Source organism: Colletes latitarsis, chromosome 3, assembly GCF_051014445.1.
Source record: "Colletes latitarsis isolate SP2378_abdomen chromosome 3, iyColLati1, whole genome shotgun sequence".
NCBI classification, from domain to species: Eukaryota; Metazoa; Arthropoda; class Insecta; order Hymenoptera; family Colletidae; genus Colletes; species Colletes latitarsis.
Window position 1 is genome coordinate 32,679,555 of NC_135136.1, and position 14,409 is coordinate 32,693,963.

Consider the following 14,409-nt stretch of genomic DNA (forward strand, 5'->3'; position numbering starts at 1 on the left):
CAACAAATGACACAAATGACACAACTTTTTCAAATCCTAAATCCGAAAACATTCAATGGTTGGTAATTTTATTATTGTTAGTTTTGTTTGCTCGCAAAACGGTCATATTTCAATAAAATGTTATACAAGTGTATTTCAAAATATATCTTACTACAGGTTGAATCTTCAAGAGTAGATGTGTGAAATCAAAGAAAATTGGAGGAGGATATTTACCTTGTGTTTCTTGTTAGTTGCATAAATAACGTAAGCACATTGAACGTTACCTTCGTGTCGCATAGTTACTCGACTGTTATTTGAGGCGGTGTCATAACATTTGTACGATAGACGTAAATTCCGTGTCAGGTTGGCAGACCTCCCAGAAACCAGCGGAGTAATGCCCGATAAGGCTGCAACGGGGATGAAATTTCTTGACGGAAACCATAAAACGCCGTTACCCTAAAAATCGTATCGCCCGGCACCTCTGTTTCATTCCTGGGCAATAAAAAGGGGCCATGTTTTGGCAGTGGTGTGCACGTTCTTGTAAAATGTCGAGTTCACTTGTTTAGTTCATCGTTATCAACCTCGAAAAATGTTCTTCGTGTTCTTTGAATCGGCGATGAAAACAAACAAAATTTTTATCTTGAATGTTTTATAAATAAAAATTCAACTTCTTTAATATTTATGAAAATTTAAAGTGTAAAATTTTTCATTATATGCATTATCGATAGATTGGCGAGATTGCCCCGATGAAAATGAGTCCAAACACGACCTTATTCGCATACTTGCCCGACAGAATCTTATACACGGTGCACCTGATACGCATAACCGAAAATAGTTAGAACGAGGTCGTGTTTGAGCTTGTTTTCATCGACTAACCCTCGTCAATCCGTTGATAGTACTGTCACGGCGATATAATGAGAGATATAAAAATTTAAATGTTCATTAGTAGATGACTCGTCTTATCCAGAGCCGTATCGCTTTTGAACATCAAACGCCTATCGCGCGTAGGCGGAGGGTCGCTTCGAGCGTCCCCAGAATTGGTTGGGGATATACCTGCTGTAAGGTTTGCAGACAAACATCTTTTAAGGAAACACTGTGATCTGTTTGTGGTTTTATTCTTGCGAGGATTTTTTGACTCGAAAGAAAAACAACATTCAGCTCCAACAAAATGAAAATTATTAGGGGTGAAAGCAGTAACAGAGCATTAGTTTAAAAAACGTTGATTCGAATTTTATTCGAGCATCAAGAGATTAAAAATCTCGAAAGCATTTTCAGGACTATTTATTACGAAGGTAGTTATTGTTTCGACCGAATTTCGTGATTTTATCGAGCACGAGAGGGGTTGGTAAACGCCGCTGTGAATCCTCCGCGCATCGTGAAAAGAATCTCGCTGCGAGCCGCTTTCGTAAATTTGTCTTGCCCCGTGACGTTAGGGATTCGTCGTCGCAATTCTGTCTTCCTTCCGGTATCGTGTCAATTTGAATGCATTCACATCGCCATGACGCATAATTCGCGAATGCCGGTGAAGGAAGAAGTCTACTGGCGTTAGGGTAGCATCGCCATAAACTCTCATTCTCTCTTATTTATCACCCTCCGCGTGTACCATTCCTTCGCTCATCCGCTCGGCGAACCTACCATTGTACGGTGTAGGGAAAGAACGCTAAGGAGAGGAGGAGGGGGCGAGGGGACGTGGTAGGGCGAGTTAAGAATGCATTTCGCGTTCGTCTGGTCGCTGTTCTCCCCGTATATACAGCGATTAAACGTAAAGCCAATAGAGACTTGTTAAAAGAGCAGGACCATCTTTTTCTCCGCGCATTGAAATTCATCCCGACGCGTGTCGAAGTTAACCTCCGTGCAGTCGGAAGTCATTCTGAAGCGGTTACTCTAAAGTATTTTTATGTTTTACACAATTTTTTTAGTTTAAATTGAAAAAAGATACATTATTAAATTTTTTAAAAATGTAAACAAATTTTATGAACATATTTATTGATTAAAAATAATAATTTAAAAATTTTTAAATGTTTCCCCCTCTACCATAATACTTTTCACGATACGAAACACAATATTATTAAAAACAATAATGATAAAAATATAATCTTCGTGATTAAGAGTGCGATTAAATAGTAAACAATTTTATTTTAATTTATTAAGTGAATGTTGGGAAATACGATTCGATCGGTCGATTTGTTTGTCGAGAATTTAATTATAAAATAAACAAATATTTCGATAATTGGGACTTGTAGAGAAATGACAAGCGTTGCAGAGATTAGAAATTTTAGATAAAAATGGGGTAGAGAGATGGGATAAGACTAACGGGTCTAGCAGTGAGTTCAGATAAGTGAAACTATGTATTCCGGTGAAAGAATACGAGCAATGCACAGGCAAAATACATACTTTTACGTCCCTTACACTCTTGGTGGACTGTTGTTACTTGGACAGACAAAGCATCGAGTGCTGTAAAATTCCATGTCTAGGCATATTTGATCAATTCAATTCGAGTGATCGACAGAACTAGCGCGCAGATGATTTTGTTCAATGAATTTCTACCGCGAGCGATCGACATTGCGAGATACGAGGCTTTCAGGAGCCATCCACGTAATGATTTACAATATCGTACAATAAGTCGTTCATCGAAACGCAACGATAATTTTCTTATAACATTGTACAATCACATTTTGCAATTATTGGCCAGCTATATCAACGATAATTGTACTAATTGTTGTACGAGAAATTGCTTACTTAAACCCCTATTAAGACATTAGGCTTAATCTTCTCGATATCGATGATTTCAGCCATTTTTGGTGTCAGGGTCAAATCAGACCCTACATTCGTTCCATCAGAGACATAATTAAACGATACATAGACTATCAAAAATTAATGTTTTTACTTTTCTTTACAACATGAATATTTACATATTTTGTCTTGTATTTGTTGTATATATTTTGTATATTAAAATTCATCGTTGCTATAATCTTCTAATATAAAAACAACGTCACTGAGCAGCGATATAGATATATCCTTCGTTACGTAATACTTTATTATCGCTATTATTGTTTCTTTTTGTTCATAATTATGTAACATTAAATATTATTAAAAGATACATTCGTTGGAGACACGCTGACATAAACGAACGACAGACATTTGAATAAGAGCAATAAAAAAAAAAACATGCAGTATAGCGATAGACGTATTTCACAGAGTCGTTTTTATAATTTAAAAAATCACGTTTTAATAATGTCATACGAGAAATCTGTTATTCCAATTATTAACTCCCTTCTCTAATTTTTAATCCTCGCGCACGATATCTAAATCGATCGAAGCCCGCTAATCGAGTAATCTATACCGGAATTCAGGTTCGATAAAAAGACCCCCGTGCGAACCGATCTTTCGTATCTCCCGCGGCGGTCGTTTATTTCTGGGTGCTAATTATTCGAAGCGTTAAATTTCCATAATTCGTGGTTTTCGTCCCTATACGCGAGGTTTCGGCGCATCAATTTGTCTAGAAGCGGCAAGAAATTTCGACCGTAGAGGGTTAGTTCAATATTTAAGAGCGTCTGGGCGAGCGTGGTATGAGCACTTCCGAAAAAGAACGAACGGGTCCCGGTTACAAACCCCCGTCCCGAATATATGCACTTCGCATTTGTCTACCCACGCTTGGTGCGTCCGCGATGTTTATGCGATTCACCGATGCAAAGGTGGAGGTGGAGAAGGAAGAGGACCCGCCGTGGGGTTGCGCGGGGCTGCGGGGGCGGTAGAATCGTCTCCCTTCCGAAATAATGTCGAGTATACCGAACGCAGGAACGTAACCAAGGGAGTGCGCGCCCGCTTATTGCCTTAAATTGCTAATTGGGCTTAGGACCGACGCTGCCTTTCCACAGCGCGGCGGATGTCTCTCTCTTTCGCTCTGCAACGCGAAAGCACGCGATTCCGTCTCCTTTCAGCTCACGGTTATGCCGTCCTTCTTTGCTCTCCGCGTAGATCCCCGACTTCGACTTCCTCGATGCCTATTGTCGGATGTCAGACCCTTCGCCCCCTCTCTCTCTCTCTCGCCATGCAACAGAGACGGTCGTAGCACGAAGAAACGTCGGGGACGAAAAGGAGCAGGGGCGCCGGTTACGAGAGAGAGATTAACGCACCCTGGTTCTTTTCTCCCCTGTCGAAACAGCATTTACCCCCATTGTTTTCTCATCTCTAAAAGTTTAACAGGATCGACGCACGGTACCTTTTCAAATCTGGTCGCGGGACTCTGCTCTTCCCCAAATGTCCTCCCTCTCTTTCTCGGATGTCCCGACGGAGAAAAAGGGACGGAGCCCAGAGAGTGGCGAAGACACGACACTTGACGAAGTCGCGTTCCTTTGCACGAGTTTTTGGTAAACCGTACGTGAAACGGCGAATTCGAGACACCCAGCTGTTTCAAGCTACGGTGGTTCCTCTCTGATGTTCGTCACTTTTTCCCTCGATTTCGTTCGCGGTGTCGTTCCCCACTAGTTCCTTAAATCCATCTTCCTGTTATTCATAACTCGCGTAACGAAGCAACAAATCGCAGGAGAAAGAATACAATTTTTGTAATTATGAAATTGTTTTAAACCTTTGCACTCCTTTGTCGAGTTCGACATTTTTTCAAGCCCAACCCAAAGAGATATCGTAGACTTGAAAATTACAAAATACAACAATAGTTTTAAAAAACAGGTATCTAATTTAATTCGTTTGTTCCTCTACTTATTTAAATTGCCCTGTTTTTTAGTGAAAGTAAATTTCAAATAAAACACTTGAAAACGTTGGGAACTGCTGGTAACAAAATTCAAATACAATTCGGAGTGCAAAGGGTTAATCACTAATCACTGAGCTGAGCTTTTATATCAAACAGGACTGGATAGGAATTAGAAAAGGAATGCAAACGAGTTATGTACTCTTTACAGTAACAAGAAAATAGTACCACAGTTCAAATATAAAAAAATGATTATATATAAAAGATACGTAACGTTAGTTTCGATAATAATAATCTGTTGAAACCTTGAACTTCTTTAAAAAATTCTAGATTTTAGAGTCGATCAGATCCTTTCCTCGATAATGGTACGCTGACTCGATTCCGCGACTTTTTCGTTCGCGAATCGAATAAATTAAAAAAAATAGGGGAAGTAATATATTCCGATTAAAAATAATGTTTCTGCTATTAATTTCTTAATCCTTGTGATACTCAATGCACTTAATCTCTGTTCAAAATAATTACTCAAAAGTTTTGAAGCAATTAGATATAGCGTAGAAGTTTAAATAATGTATGGTTTTTTTGGCGGGCTTACTTATCCATGTCCTTATTATCCTAAGCCGCTTTCGAACGCGTTGCGAGGCCAATGGGAAGCGGGCCGTTGTGACAGGTAAAAAAAAGAAAGAAAAAAAAATAGTAATCGTGGTTTCGCCAACCGATTTCACGACTCACCTGCCGGTCGGATAACGCGATGGGTATATACGCACGAACAGTTTGTTCCTTATCGCATTATCGTACACTCGTATATGCCCATCGTATACTAATCTTGATACTGTTTCGCTCGCAGAGATACTCGTTTCTCTCCGACATGCTTGCACGACGATAAAGAGAAATTACCATTAATCGGCGGTGTCCTGAGCATGATGCTCGCACGACGATATCGTAATCAACCAAAAACAACAACAAATATAACGCAACGATTCCCGTTCGTACGTTTAACGGGTTTTTCCAATTAACCCCTTAACGTACGATTTAATGTAATTTTTCAAACGTATACTATTTAATTTTGTTATGATTTATTTTACGAATACCTCGTGAATGTTAAAATGTGTTAATTTTAATATATAAGTCTTGATAACGAGTGAATAGCCCCATGATTGTGAAATTTAACATCAAGAGCTTGTCATGAGTTAGACTCGTTATTGTATGGCAAAGGGTTAAACACTTTTGAAAAAACGATTTTTCAATATGTTATTATAATTGTTGCCAACATACGTTCGTATGTATTCATAAAACAAATCTATTCTTTTTCGTGACCATTCTTTGTACGAATTTAAACAAAATTAAATGGTATACGTTCGACGAATTATTTGAAATTAAATAGTACGTTAAAGGGTTAAGGGGTAAGATCACTGTAAAAATCTGAAATAAAGCATTTTTTTGCGATTTTTTTTGGATGGATGAAAAAGTAAGAGAATAATAATATTCAAGAATGTTATTAACCATGTCGTTAAGTTTAAAAAAAAATATTTATTTAAAAGTAGTGCAAAATGACGACGCTGGAGCCATTCTCGCGAGGCGTGTTGAATTTGCGTGTTGTAACTGATGCAAATTTGTATCTGGAAAAAAAACAAAAACTTTTCTCTTAATCTACATGAGTATAGCTGGAGAAATACGTAGGGGATTTTTGAAACATTAATTTTTGTATGATTGGCGAACATTTGAAGTAAAAAGTTCAATTTTGTACAAAAAATGGGCCAATCATATGTCAATAAATAATGTTAAAATTAACTTATCTTATATACAGTGGTTTTAATCCTTAAATGTTTCTGTCATTTGGAATGCTGTAAAAAAAGATAACTTATCAGTGGTTTTGCATCTTAGAAACCTCTAAACTTTTCCGCAAGAAAACTTTGACCCTCCCATTGGGAATCTCTATTTCATCAATCTGGAGATATACTTTCAAAACAGTAAAATAACCATTTCTAGCACAGTGTTATCGATGGCTACTTTCGCCATTATGCAAGACCGTTTTCGCGATGTTTATTTCCGTTGACAATCATTTCTTGTTTAACCTTATCCCCATTGGGAATCTCTATTTCATCAATCTGGAGATATACTTTCAAAACAGTAAAATAACCATTTCTAGCACAGTGTTATCGATGGCTACTTTCGCCATTTTGCAAGACCGTTTTCGCGATGGTTATTTCCGTTGACAACCGTTTCTTGTTTATCCTTTCTACTCACGCAGGGTCTCGGAACTACTCAAATTATTCCGCCGCGGACGGATTAAGAAATGTTAATTAGCCGCGAAAGCGAGGCGTAGCTCGATTCCGTTTCTCGGTGCAGGGAATCGCGTCCGGTAATACGCGGAAAGGCGTATCGATTGTAAACAGGCCGAGAAAAAATTTCGAACACGATCCGACAATCATAGGTGTCTGCTGGCCACGTGGCAGCTGCTTCAACAGCTGTTACCACCCCGATGCATCAGAAGGTGCGCCAGTTTTTGTTTTTTTTTTCTTTCTTTCTTTCTTTTTTTCATTTTATTTTTCTCTCTCTTTTTGCTGCTGATTTTTAATGTCGCGATATCACGCGCGGAACGCGACGGTGCTCGCTCGCTCGCTGGCGTGCACGCTCGTGTCCGCCACAAAAAGGAACACAGCACCGCCGTTGCCAGAAGCGGCCAGCCCTTCGTACGGAATTATCTCCCGTTCATCTTCATTCACAGTTCTTGCGCCGATTGACAGCTACAAAAGTCTCGCGCGACGCTCTCTAACAAGAACTCCCGGCGAAATTGTTAATTCTCGCCTACGAGACATCGTATTTAATTAATCTCCGTTGTCCGTCGTCTAAGGTGCTCGTTGGCACTCGCCTTTCACGAGACAAGGCGTACGTATACAGGTTGCTCCACGAACCGTGCTACAAAACATTTACACGCACTCCTTTTGTTCCCTATCTCGCGATACGAAGGGATCTTATTGCGATAGACGTTAACCCCTTGACGTACGATTTAATGTCGAATAAATAATGTCGAAAGTATACTATTAATTTTATTTAGATTTGTTCGTATAAGAAATGGCCACGAAAAAGAATAAATTTGTTTTATGAATACCTCGTAAATGTAAAAGTGTATTGATTTTAATATACAGGGTGTTTGGTCACTCCTGGGAAAAATTTTAATGAGGGATTCTAGAGGCCAAAATAAGACGAAAATCAAGAATAACAATTTCTTGACTGAGACTTCGTTAAATAGTTATTAACAATTAAATTCAAAAATTTCAAATCGTTCTGGAAAAATTATTTCCGATTGCGGGGATCAGTTGCAATCATTTTTGGTGAATAGACATACCCCCGAAATCTTGCGCATTTTCGAAAAAAAAATTCAGTACGGGCGGAACTTTAAACGTTAATAACTTTTTAACGAAGCCTCCATCAACAAATTGGTATTCTTGATTTTCGTCTTATTTTGGCCTCTAGAATCCTCCATTAAAATTTTTCCCAGGGTTGGCCGAACACCCTGTATAAGACTTGAGATGACGAGTGAGTAGCTTCATGATTGACGCTAAGGGGTTAATTGACGCTATTCTACCGATAGAATAAATCTGATTGCCAGGATTCCCGATTCTACGTACGGTTAAATAGGGTTTGCAACGTATTCGTTGGTTTAACCAAATAGTAACGTCGTAATTTTTCTCATAACAAAATAAGTGTAGTTTCCAATTGTCCAAAAATAGTTTTGTTTTCGTGGACAATTCGACAGGTCAATAATAAAAATCTTGCACAAGTAATAATTCGGCGCTTAACAGATTAGATTGTTCTCTGTAATCTTGCAAGTTATCGCGGTGAAATAATGTGTTATTTGCGACGTAAACGTCTTGTAACAGGGTTAGCGAAACGCCCTGTACGCGCGCGTGATTCGCAAAGAATTCGATACAATGGGAAAATCAATTGCAAGAGAACTCCCCCACCCCGACCGTAGAATCCACGGGGCTCGCGAGAGTTCGTTTTTTCGTACAAACAAAATTGTTCGTGCAACGCGTGTTTTTCTGTCCACGTTTCTCTCCCCTTTCTTCGTCAGGGAGCCGTACGCATGGTCGAGCCACAGAGTCCGGGATATTGATCAATTAGGAAAAATTCATGTTGAATGGTCCGCCGACTTGCGAAATCAATTTAAAAAAAAGAGGCGGAGAAATAAGAGCAAGAGGAAATATACGTGAATACGGCGGTGCCCGGGTGTTGTTGGTTTTCATCGAATATGTAGAAACGAAACAGTGTGAAACGCGCTTCCCGTTTTCTCAACCCCCTCTGTGGCTGTTGCCTGGATATTTTTGGACTTTTTTTAAACGCAAGTTTCGTACAAAAACGTTACGTAAAAATAGATGCTGATGCGTCGATGAGAATTACCAGGATACCCTGTTGCGCGAACATTGTATCACGCGATTCAAGTTGGTTTTAACTTATCGTTCAGTCGTTGGCTGTCTCCATTAAAATCGGATGCACGCGATGGTTCGTATCGTTCGATCGGTTCTGCCTGTGGTCTACGATTATTTGCGGCGCGTTTTATGCTAGAACTCTTCGAGTTACTCGGAAAAAGCTACCTGAGCTTAGTTGACTCGAATATTCGAACGGGAAGAAGCGTAGTTGCTTTATAAGCTCCATTTTGAATTAACTTGTTAACACAAACGGATCGTGTATTTAGTTATTACAGACTCTACCAATAAATTTATTTATTTTATAACTTAATAATACGTAAAACGCCATTAATTTATAAATTTACTTCGAAACCATTCGATTATTAATAGAATTAAAGTATAGATAACCGAATCGTGTTTTACTAGGTCCGACAAACCGAACCTTTGCGACTCGAATTTCGAGATACTCGAATGTTTTAAGTACTCGACAAATTCTAGCTTCAACTGTCACCGGATTCGTTCAAATTCGCGATTACGCTACGCCCCTTGAAGCTTCGATAACGACGAGTTATCGATACGAACCGACCCTTTACGGTGTTCATTTGCCTTCTTCCCTACTTGGAAATGCTTGTCTTGAAATCGCCATCATTATGTTCTCAAATTCCGCTCTCACAGAAATGCTCGTCAAGTACATGGAGATTCCCATGGAACGGAGAAATGAAAAGGGATTCTTGAGTGACCGAGGGGTTTAAATTGACTGTAAAAAAGCCCACCGGTATATTTGGATCGAGCGATTGGCCGATCCGTCAAAGGGAACTGTGCTTCGATGATTTTGATCGCCGACTCGCCTGAAGTACGTATCGTAAATGCTCGTAGAGAAAAATACTTTTTTTAAATTCGACAAATTTGTTGCATCATAATTGCAATGATTTAATATACTTATAAATCCGCCATTTCACGTGCAACAACTTAAAATATAATATAAATAATAATGTGATTCTACTTCGAACGATTCGTCATTTCCCTTCGGGATTTCGCGCAAGGTTGAAGTTTGAGAGACACTGGTTCCGCCTAATACGCAGAATTAGAATTGATTATCAAGGAAACTTCTAAAAATGTGGATTCGTTGTGATCATGGAGACGATGATCGCGAAAAAAAGAAGCGAATTTCGTGTACTCTCTCCACGTTACGAATTCGTGGACTGTAATCTCTCGCCTTAACGCGGTTCGGGAGTCTCCGTATATCTTCGTGGAACTTCGATTTCCGCGCTGATCGAGCGTGGCGCTCGAGTCGACCGGCTCTTCTCGCATTTGCAGTACGCGGCGGGACGTGAGCCAGCGTGTCGTGGAAGAATGATTTTTTTCGGTATAGCTGTCGGTAAAGGGCAACGTTCGTGATTTTCGTATTTCTATCGTTATCTCGATTTCTCGGCGTGGTCACGCGTCGACGTTTTCTTCGTTCGCTGGAGACGACTCGTCGAAGTTTCACGGGACTTGCCGCGAAGTGCTTCCAGGAGCTTTGTAAATATATATTCGTTCCGTCGTATCACGGACACGTGGTACCGCTGAAATCACGTACACGTTACGGTGTGGAGTTTGACGAACTTCGGTTTGTAATTAGCGACTTATTTGCTTTTTCAACGACGCGTCGCCGATAGAAAAGAATTCCCGTGCGTTCCACTTCCACATGCGTGTCACTGGCAGGACGCGAGTGAAACGCCAATCGTTTTTTTCTACGTCATATAAAATCCGCTTGTACCACGCCGTTGATGGTTAATCTGTGTACACGTTCGGTCTTCGTGAAAGGGCGACGGAAAGATCCTTTTCGATCGTCCGGATATCGTCGATCGATCTTGGTATCCACGTAATAAACGTTCTTACATGTCGCTTGCGCAGTTTGTAATTTTCGTAACGGTAACGCGATAGTAAAAGTTACGCAGTTTCGACCGAATTCCTGGAACCGGATAGATTGCTTCCGTGCGAGCGGTGTGTTCTCCATCGTCCGGCGAACCTCGCGTGTTATTTTGCCGATACGAGACGAGACGAGGCCAAGAACAATTTCTCGGACTCGAAAGTCTCTTACCGTCGTTGTCAACCGGTGCTTCGATACACAAGACTCGAAGATAATCCGTTTCCTGTACTTATTTGAACACGTTCACCAACCTGATTTCTCGGACTTAACCTTGCCCGTACGCGCGTGTTGTGTGTTTTTATGTGACTTTGTGCGTCGCGGGGTATCAAAGGTGACGAACGTAAGGTTAAATATCGATGAAAAACAGGAGAGAGAAGGATAATCGAGCCCCTGGAAAACAATAGAGGAAAAATCAGTGCGGTTGTTTTTCGGTATGCTGGTGCCAACAGGCGCCGTTGTTGCGTCGCTAACAAACGGGGGCAATGCTATTGGCTGACTACCAATAAGTCAACGACGAACCTCACCGTATCTGCAAATTCACAGCGCCGCTGTACGTGTAAGTGTTCACCAACTTGTTTACATCCGTTTTTGTTACCCTATGTACACGGGCTGCAGATATGTATACTTCGATCATTATGCGTCTCATTGTATTCATTGGATTTGAATGTCGATGTTGCTTTCGTAAGTACACAAAATATTCAAGAAATAATACCCGGTTTCGCGACGTTGCTAACTTTCAAACGTTCGAGCTCGTACTGTCTCTTTTTCAAAATCAGAGTCCCAACGATTGCTTCGTAAAATATAGATTCAATTTAGAATAACGGTATAGTCTAGTACAAACATAACCTTTATCGACCCCGCGTTGAGGTCTTCGATAAAATGTTAGGATCACAATACCAGCGCCTGTAGAGAAATAAACATACAAGAACTTGAATTCAAATAAGTCTCGAACGACCGTTGTATTTTATTACGTGACATTTTGATCTAAGTTCTTCAGCAAAGTTGTTACTGCAAAATTAACAAAATCTTCTAGTTAGCGATACGATAGTTGAATGACAGCAAAAGTGGGAATGTCAAGATAGACGTATAGTGTAAACCATGCACATATTTGAAATTTATTCTAGAAATATAGGTTATTTAATAATAGTACGTTGTATATAGAATTTTCACAGCAATTAGTAGAGTTTATTGTGCTTGAATCTATAAACAGAAAACAATACACTAAAATAACTTTCAAATCAGGCAAGATTCGTCACGAATAAGCAAATTAGAGATTTCATCGCTAGCGCTGTAATCGTCACGACTGAAGTATACTGTGTTTGTTCGAACCCAAGATCGTATTTCGGTAGAATGCGAAGTTGCGTAAAAATTTTCCTCCGAGCATTCCTCTCCGCGTTACGCAATTTTTTTCGCGTTGCATAATTTCGGAGGCTGTTTAATTGGAAACGAGCCGGAAACCACGTCGACGGTTTTGCCCGCGCCGATGCGAGGCGATGCGAAATGAAATCGCGAATCGACGCCACTGAGCGTTCTTCGCTATCTTCAGGCGGTTCTTAACGCCTCTAAGATATCACCGCCCGTACCCGGGATTTAGGTCAGTTTTGCAAGTTTCGTAATCGTCGAGCTAACGGATAACCGGGTACTTCAGTCTGCGCGAACTATGCGGGTCCAGTTTTTGGTAAACGAACAAGGCATTTCACTTCCAAACGATACAAAGATTCAACTCACAACTCACGAATCTTTTTCATTATTCGGTTAAATAAAATAGAATAATTCGAAATCGTGAGTAGTGTATATATTGGTTTATAATAATTATTGGAAATTCTTTCTTTTTGAGGGATGAGAGGGCGTCCTCAAAAAAGCTTGGAAACCATTAATAAACGCGTGTCGTTAAACTATTACAATTACGCATGCTGTGGAGCTTATTATCTCATTTCAAGAGCAGGTGTCCGTATGAATAATATGAATTTTCGAGATACATTGTCGTTACGTGCACAAAGAACTCTTGCCTTTTAAAAAACTAGCAGGTTTAATATCTTTGAGATAGTTCTTAAACAGTTTATTTATACATTTTTGCTTCTTTTGTATATTGCGAACGTTTCCCATGAAATATGTATATTTGTCTAAAAGAAAAACTTATTTTTGACAAATTATACGGTTTCGTATGAGAATATGACACTGTCTTTGTCTTTTTTTTATGAGAAATGTGTTTTAAAATTAATAGAAATCCGGAACAGGTATTTTATATGAAACTACATACTTTTCACTATTAGTTAAACAAAATATTATTCGTAAAAGAAGCGTAGATTTACTGTGCAATGCCCGAGAAGAACAATACCAAATTGATTTGCGCTCTTGGGTGTGTAAGATTCGTAGACTCGTTGGCTGCACCTCGATAATGCTTGCTGCTCACAATGTATGCCCCCTTGGGGTGCCCAGGCCCCTAAAGTGGCCTGGGCCACCCAACAAAGATCAGTTCTGATTCGTCCCCATCCCACACTCAAGGTCACTAACGTCTTTCGTCTCCACAGTTTTTATGACCCCGTTACATTTCTTTCACCGAGTATGCCCATAGTTTATTTACGCCCTGTATATAAACGCAAAAAACGCCACACGCTTTCGTCGTAATTCGCGTTTCTTTTCGTCGTACCGATCCAATGCAAGTTTCTTCTTTTTACCGCATGAATCAGTGGTTTCTAAACTTTTTGAAAGTCATCCACCATTTAAAAAAAACTTACATTTCACGCCTGAAATTCTTCAACATAGAATTCTTTTTACGTGTAATTAAATTAAGTTGCTTTTCAGTTACATTCTACGCCTGAAATTCTTCAATATAGCATTCTTTTTACGTGTAATTAAATTGCTTTTAAGTTATATTCCAAGCTTGAAATTCTTCAATATAGCATTCTTTTTACGTGTAATTAAATTGCTTTTAAGTTATATTCCAAGCCTGAAATTCTTCAACATAGAATTCTTTTTACGTGTAATTAAATTAACTTGATTTTACGTTACATTCCACGCCTGAAATCTTTCAACATAGAATTCTTTTTATGTCTAATTAAATTGCTTTTAAGTTATATTCCAAACCTGAAATTATTCAACATAGAATTCTTTTTACGTGTAATTAAGTTGCTTTTAAGTTATATTCCAAGCCTGAAATTTTTCAACATAGAATTCTTTTTACGTGTAATTAAGTTGCTTTTAAGTTATATTCCAAGCCTGAAATTCTTCAATATAGCATTCCTTTTACGTGTAATTAAATTGCTTTTAAGTTATATTCCAAGCTTGAAATTCTTCAACATAGAATTCTTTTTACGTGTAATTAAATTGAGTTGTTTTTATCGATTGTGATTAAGTTGTCGTGAAGGCTTGACATTGCAATCGTATCGACGATAAAATTA

At 39.2% G+C, this 14,409-nt stretch overlaps 1 protein-coding gene across 3 annotated transcripts in view; it reads left to right on the forward strand.

Moving 5' to 3' along the window:
* The window catches only part of LOC143340636 (insulin-like growth factor 2 mRNA-binding protein 2), an 88,359-nt gene that overhangs the window by 28,293 nt on the left and 45,657 nt on the right, over positions 1 to 14,409 (forward strand). The window contains exon 1 of one of the 3 annotated variants that reach the window (XM_076762824.1): positions 10,426 to 11,564. The exons of the other annotated variants lie outside the window; for them this stretch is intronic. The gene's annotated coding sequence lies outside the window, so the exon portion shown is untranslated. Of the gene's footprint in view, positions 1 to 10,425; positions 11,565 to 14,409 lie in introns of those variants that run through there. 3 annotated transcript variants of the gene reach the window in all.